At 39.9% G+C, this 6,886-nt stretch overlaps 1 non-coding gene across 1 annotated transcript; it reads left to right on the top strand.

The window, feature by feature from the left end:
• The first annotated feature begins 4,198 nt into the window (after positions 1-4,198).
• On the top strand, positions 4,199-4,271 carry TRNAS-GGA (transfer RNA serine (anticodon GGA)). Its single transcript has one exon. It is a non-coding gene; the product is annotated as a tRNA-Ser (tRNA).
• The last annotated feature ends 2,615 nt before the right edge of the window (positions 4,272-6,886 follow it).

Here is a 6,886-nt window from a genome sequence, read left to right as displayed (position 1 = left end):
AAGAGTCTTCCCCAACACCACGGTTCAAAAGCATCAATTTTTTATCACTCAGCCTTCTTTATGGTCCAAGTCTCACATCCATACATGAATACTGGAAAAATCATAGCTTTGACCTGGTGGACCTTTGTCAGAAAAGTAATGTCTCTGCTTTTTAATATGCTGTCTGGGTTTGTCATAGCTTTTTTTCCAAGGAACAAGCATCTTTTAATTTCATGGCTGCAGTCACCATCTGCAGTGATTTTAGAGCCCAAGAAAATATTGATGAGGTAAATATTGGCACCTTCATTTTACTGACAAAGAAAGGAAGATTCTGAGACTTTAGATAATTTGTCCATGGCCTCACAACTGATAAGTGAAAGGTGTGAAATTCAAAACTAAGGTTTCAAAGTCCTTGCTCTGGACCATTCCACTGACCTGCAGCAAGATTGTAACTTAATTACAGTAGGCATTCTATAATGCTTTTTCTTCTTAAGTAGTATTGCAAATGCAAGGGGCACTTTTAGGGCTTCCAACTTGCATGACTCTAGAGGAACAATTCACATCTGAGTCTACATGAATGGCTCACCCTTGGGAGTTATGCACTGAACAGCTAATATTTCTGTACATGGTAACCCTTGGCACTATTTTTCACAGGTCTCTGTAATTAAGAAAGGAGAGATGGAAATATATTTAAAAGAGAATCTTTATTTATAGTGGGCCTATAATATTTTGGCTCTCCCAACAGCTTCAGAACAACTTTTACATGTTTAAAGAACGCCTTAAATTATGACTCTTATCTCTAAAGCTAGAACTCAGAATCCCTTTTCCTTGCTTAGGAAGTTTGAGTACAAGTATATATAATCATGGGGGATGAATTAAGCCAATCAAGCTCATCTGTATTTCATTCCAGAAGTAGTAAATGTGGGGCACCATACCTGACTTTCACTGTTTACCTCCTCTTAAAATGTTTAATTTTCACTTTTGCCATCTCCTTACAGCATGGTCTTCATACTGGGTCACCAGTCCTCACTTTCCACCATCACAGTAGTCTAACAAAGTTTTCTAAATAACTCTTCTCTTCCTAAAATAACTTTTTTGGCAATGCCAGCTGTCAAGATAGAAATATTTTTCAGTCTCTCCTCATGGTATATACTTGATATAAGTGGATGGCACAGAGAAAGTGCTCAGTAAATGCTAGTTCCCTTGCTGTCCTCCCTACACATCCCAGTTCCTCTTCGAGAGTAGGAAGTAGGCCTTATACCTACTACTGTGCCCAAAGCATCCAGTGTTGTATGTCAGGAGGCGCACAACATGTTGACTCGGTGATGGTGGTGGTGGGAAGGACCCAAGACACAACTACAAAGCACAAAGTGCCCATAACCACCTGCTATAGGCAAATATGTTTTTCCTTCAAAATTAATATCCCAAAGTGTTGGTATTTGAAGGAAGGGCTTGTGGAAAGTGAAGAGGTCATGAGGACAGAGACCTCATGATCAGGATTAGTGCCCTTATGAAAGAGGCACCAGAGAGTTTTCACGCCCCTTCTGTCACGTGAGGATACAATCAGAAGGTGACTGTCTCTGAACCAGGAAGTAGGCCTCATCAGATATAGATCTGCCAGTGCAATAATCCTGGACTTCCAGCCTTCAGAACCGTGAGAAAGAAACTTGTTTAAAAGACACCCATCTATGATATTTCAGTTATAGTAGCCTAAACAGACTAAGACACCACTCGTGCCTAAATAATGTATTTCATTTTACAAGTGCCCTATGGAAAAGAGACAAAGAAAATTAAATACCAACTTTTGCTAATCATCTTTTCCCTTTTAAATAATGCATTTTATTTTTTCATATAATCCTTCAAGTATCAGAGCCTTCTTTCTATCTTGAACTATTTTTCTTTGTTCAACTATCTCTTTTGTTTTATTAAAACTCTCAACTGAGCATTCCCAAAGGCTCTGGGCAATGTAAATTAATTCCTAGGGGCTCAGCCTTAATCATCTGGTAACAGAGCAGTAGTGAGAATATGACCTGCCTTGGGTATCAGGAGTTGCCCCGGCTGCCTAGTGATAACCATTATTTACACAGACACGCCCTTCACAAGAACCTTAACCCCTTCTACTCTGTCAGCAACTTTAAAGGCTTAACGATCTTAAAGCAGCAGATTACCCACCTCCCAAGCCTGTTCGAGCTCTCCAGGTTAGCCAGCTGGGTCTTCACCATCTCCTGTAACACTAGCTGATCACGCCTCTCTGTGCGTGAGCCTCCACAGAATCTGCCCGTCCATCTCTTCTTTTGAACTTCAGTGAAATGCCCCTTCTGCCTCTCCTCCAGCTCCAGAGTAAATGTTAGTAATTATTCAATGAATATTATATTTTTTCTTAAATTTAATTTTTATTTTATCTTGGAATATAGCTGATTTACAATATTGTGTTAGTTTCAGGTGTACAGCAAAGTGATTCAGTTTCATATATATATATATAAAAGTGAAAGTGTTAGTCGCTCAGTCATGTCCAATTCTTTGTGACCCCATGAACTGTAGCCCACCAGACTCCTCTGCCCATGGCATTCTCCAGGTAAGAATACTGGAGCTGATTGCCACTTCTTTCTCCAGGAGATCTTCCCAACCCAGGAATCGAACCCAGGTCTCCCATATTGTGGTCAGATTCTTTACTATCTGAGCTACCAGAAAAATTATACTCAGTTATATATGAATATATATATATATGAAACAATCACTTTGCTGCACACCTGAAACTAATATGAGTGTATATATATATATATAAAACACTGAATATATATATATATGTAACTGAATCATTTTCCTGTACAACTGAAACTAACACAATATTGCAAATCAACTACATTCCAAGGTAAAATAAAAATTGTTGTTCAGTCATGTCCAACTCTTTGCAACCCCATGGACTGCAGCATGCCAGGCTTCCCTATCCATCACCATTTCCCAGAGCTTGCTCAAACTCATGTCCATTGAATCAGTGATGCCATCCAACCAGCTCATCCTCTGTCGTCCCCTTCTCCTCCTGCCTTCAGTCTATACCAGCATCAGGGTCTTTTCCGTTGAGTCAGCCCTTCACATCAGGTGGCCAAAGTATTGGAGCTTCAGCTTCAGCATCAGTCCTTCCAATGAATATCCAGGGTTGAGTTCTTTTAGGATGGACTGGTTTGATCTCCTTGCTGTCCAAGGGACTCTCAAGAGTCTTCTCCAACACCACAGTTCAAAAGCATCAATTCTTTGGCGCTCAGCCTTCTTTATGGTCCAAGTCTCACATCCATACATGAATACTGGAAAAAAAAAAAAAAGCTTTGACTATATGGACCTTCAACAGCAAAGTAATGTTTCTGCTTTTTAATATGTTGTCTAGGTTTGTCATAGCTTTTCTTCCCAGGAGCAAATGTCTTTTAATTTCATGGCTACAGTCACCATCCACAGTGATTTTGGAGCCCAAGCAAATAAAGTCTGTCATGGTTTCATTTTTTTCCCATCTATTTGCCATGAAGTCATGAGACCAGATGTCATGATCTTCATTTTTTGAATGTTGAGTTTTAAGCCAACTTTTTCACTTTCCTTTTTCACATTCATCCAGAGGCTCTTTAGCTCCTCTTCACTTTCTACCATAAGGGTGGTGTCATCTGTATATCTGATGTCATCTACATATCTAATTTAAATAAAAATTAAATTTAAGAAAAATATTAACATTCACTGAGTAATTATTAACATTCTATATTCATTCTAACTATTAGGTTAGTACAAACATAACTGTGGTCTCAGACCATGAATTTTAATCATTATATTAATAACTAGGCTCAAACACATCTTTATTAATCAAAATAGAAACCATTACAATCAACAATTTGGCCAACAAGAAATAAGTTTGTTTATTCCTGTAGCATAAAAATCCATGCTTCAGGATTCAGTGAACTGTTGGAAAGCATTTTCTGCATCCTGCTTGTTGTGAAAGCTTCCCAGGTGGCACTAATGGTAACAACCTGCCTGACAAAGCAGGAGATGGAAAAAACGCAGGTTCGATCCCTGAGTTGGGAAGATCCCCTGGAGGAGGGCATGGCAACCCACTCCAGTATTCTTGTCTGGAAAATACCATGGACAGAGGAGCCTGGCAGACTATACCCCATAGGGTCATGAAGAGTTGGACATGACTGAAGCCAATTAACACACATACACACACACATACATACGGGCTTCCCTGGTGGCTCAGAGGTTAAAGCGTCTGCCTGGAATGCAGGAGACCCAGGTTCGATCCCTGGATCAGGAAGATCCCCTGGAGAAGGAAATGGCAACCCACTCCAGTACTCTTGCCTGGAGAATCCCATGGAGGGAGGAGCCTGGTAGGCTACAGTCCCTGGGGTCCCAAAGAATTGGACACGACTGAGCGACTTCACTTTCACTTTCACACACACACACACACACACACACACATATATATATATACATTCTTTTTCAGATTCTTTTCCCATATAGGTAATTACAGAGTATTGAGTAGAGTTATCAGTGCTATACAGTACATCCTTGTTGATTATTTTATCTATTTTATATAGTGAATGTATAGTGAGTATACATTAATCCCAAGCTCCTAATTTATCCCCCCTATCTTTCCCCTTTGGTAACCATAAATCTGTGTGCAAATTTGTGTCTTTTTCTATTTTGTAAAGAAGTTCATTTGTATCATTTTTTAGATTTCACATATAAGTGATATTTGTCTTTGTCTGATTTACTTCACTTAGTATGATCATCTTTAGGTCCATCCAGGTTGATATCCATTCATCTGATGATGGACATTTAGGTTGCCTCTGCTGCTGCTGCTAAGTTGCTTCAGTCGTGTCCAACTCTGTGCGATCCCAGAGACGGCAGCCCACTAGGCTCCTCCATCGCTGAGATTCTCCAGGCAAGAACACTGGAGTGGGTTGCCATTTCCTTCTCCAATGTGTGAAAGTGAAGTCTCTCAGTCCTGTCCGACCCTTAGCGACCCCATGGACTGCAGCCTAACAGGCTCCTCCATCCATGGGATTTTCCAGGCAAGAGTGCTGGAGTGGGTTGCCATTGCCTTCTCCATAGGTCGCCTCTATGTCTTGGCTATTGTCAATAGTGCTGCAATGATTTTTTTTAAATTGGAGTATAATTGCTTTACACTGTTGTGTCAGTTTCTGCTGTACTGCAAAGTGAATCAGCCATGTGTATACATGTATCCCCTCTCTTTTGGGTTTCCTTCCCATTTAGGTCACCACAGAACACTGAGTTCCCTATGCTCTATAGTATGTTCTCCTTAATTATCTGTTTTCTACATGGTAGTGTACATATGCCAATCTCAATCTCTCAAATCAGCCCGCCCACCACCTTTCCCCCATGGTCTCCATATTTTTGTTCCCTAGTATATGTCTCTATTTCTGCTTTGCAAAAAATATCATCTATACCCTCTTTGTAGATTCCACATATATACAGTAATATATTATATTTGTTTTTCTCTACTTCATTCTGTATGATAGTCTCTAGGTCCATCCATGTCTCTGCCAAAGACACAACTGTGTTACTTTTTACAGCTGAGTAATATTCTGTGGTATATATGTACCACATCTTCTTTATTCATTTCTCTATTGATAGACATTCAGGTTGCTTCCACATCTTGGCTATTGTAAATAGTGCTGCAATGAACATTGGGGTGCATGTATCTTTTTGAATTACAGTTTTCTTTGGGTACATGCACAATAGTGGGATTGCTGAGTTTTATGGTAGTTCAATTTTTAGCTTTTTATGGAACCTCCATACTGTTCTCCATAGGGCTATATCAATTTACATTCCCACCAACAGGGAAAGAGGGTTCCCTTTTCTCCACACCTTCTCCATCATTTATTGTTTGTAGATTTTTTGATGATGGCAATTCTGACCACTGTGAGGTGATAACTCATTGTAGTTTTGATTTGCATTCTTCTAATAATTACTGGTCTCCAGCATCTTTTCCGGAGAAGGCGATGGCACCCCACTCCAGTACTCTTGCCTGGAAAATCCCATGGATGGAGGAGCCTGGTAGGCTGCAGTCCATGGGGTCGCTAAGGGTCGGACACGACGGAGCGACTTCACTTTCACTTTTCACTTTCATGCATTGGAGAAGGAAATGGCAACCCACTCCAGTGTTCTTGCCTGGAGAATCCCAGGGACAGGAGAGCCTAGTGGGCTGCCGTCTCTGGGGTTGCACAGAGTCGGACACGACTGAAGTGACTTAGCAGCAGCATCTTTTCATGTGTTTGTTGACCATCTGTATATCTTCTCTGAAGAAATGTCTATTTCTTCAGAGAAGAAGAGTCTTCCACCTATTTTTTTTATTGGGTTGTGTTTTGTTTTCTTTTGTTTTTTATTGCAATGCATGAGCTATTTGTATATTTTGGAGAGTGATCCTTTGTCAGTTACTTCATTTACAAATATTTTCTCCCATTCTGAGGGTAATCTTTTCATCTTGTTTATGGTTTCATTTCCTGTGCAAAAGCACTTAAGTTTAATTATGTCCCATTTGTTTATTTCTGTTCTTATTTTCATTACTCTGGTAGGGGTCAAAAAAGATCTTGCTGTGATCTATGTCAAAGAGCATTCTACCTATGTTTTCCTCTAGGAGTTTTATAGCATCCGGCCTTACATTTAGGTCTTTAATCCATTTTGAGTTTATTATCCTGTATGGTGTTAGACAGTGGTCTAGTTTCATTCTTTTACATGTAGCTGTCCAGTTTTCCCAGCACCACTTATTGAATAGAATGTCTTTTCTTCATTGTATACTCTTGCCTCCTTTGTCACAAAGTAGGTGACCATAGGTGGGTGTGTTTCTCTCTGAGCTTTCTATTCTGTTCCATTGATCTAGATTTCTGTTTTTGTGCCAGAGCCATAC

The sequence above is a fragment of the Bos mutus genome, chromosome 6, assembly GCF_027580195.1.
Source record: "Bos mutus isolate GX-2022 chromosome 6, NWIPB_WYAK_1.1, whole genome shotgun sequence".
In the NCBI taxonomy this organism is placed as follows: domain Eukaryota; kingdom Metazoa; phylum Chordata; class Mammalia; order Artiodactyla; family Bovidae; genus Bos; species Bos mutus.
This window is presented reverse-complemented; position numbering and strand designations above follow the sequence as displayed.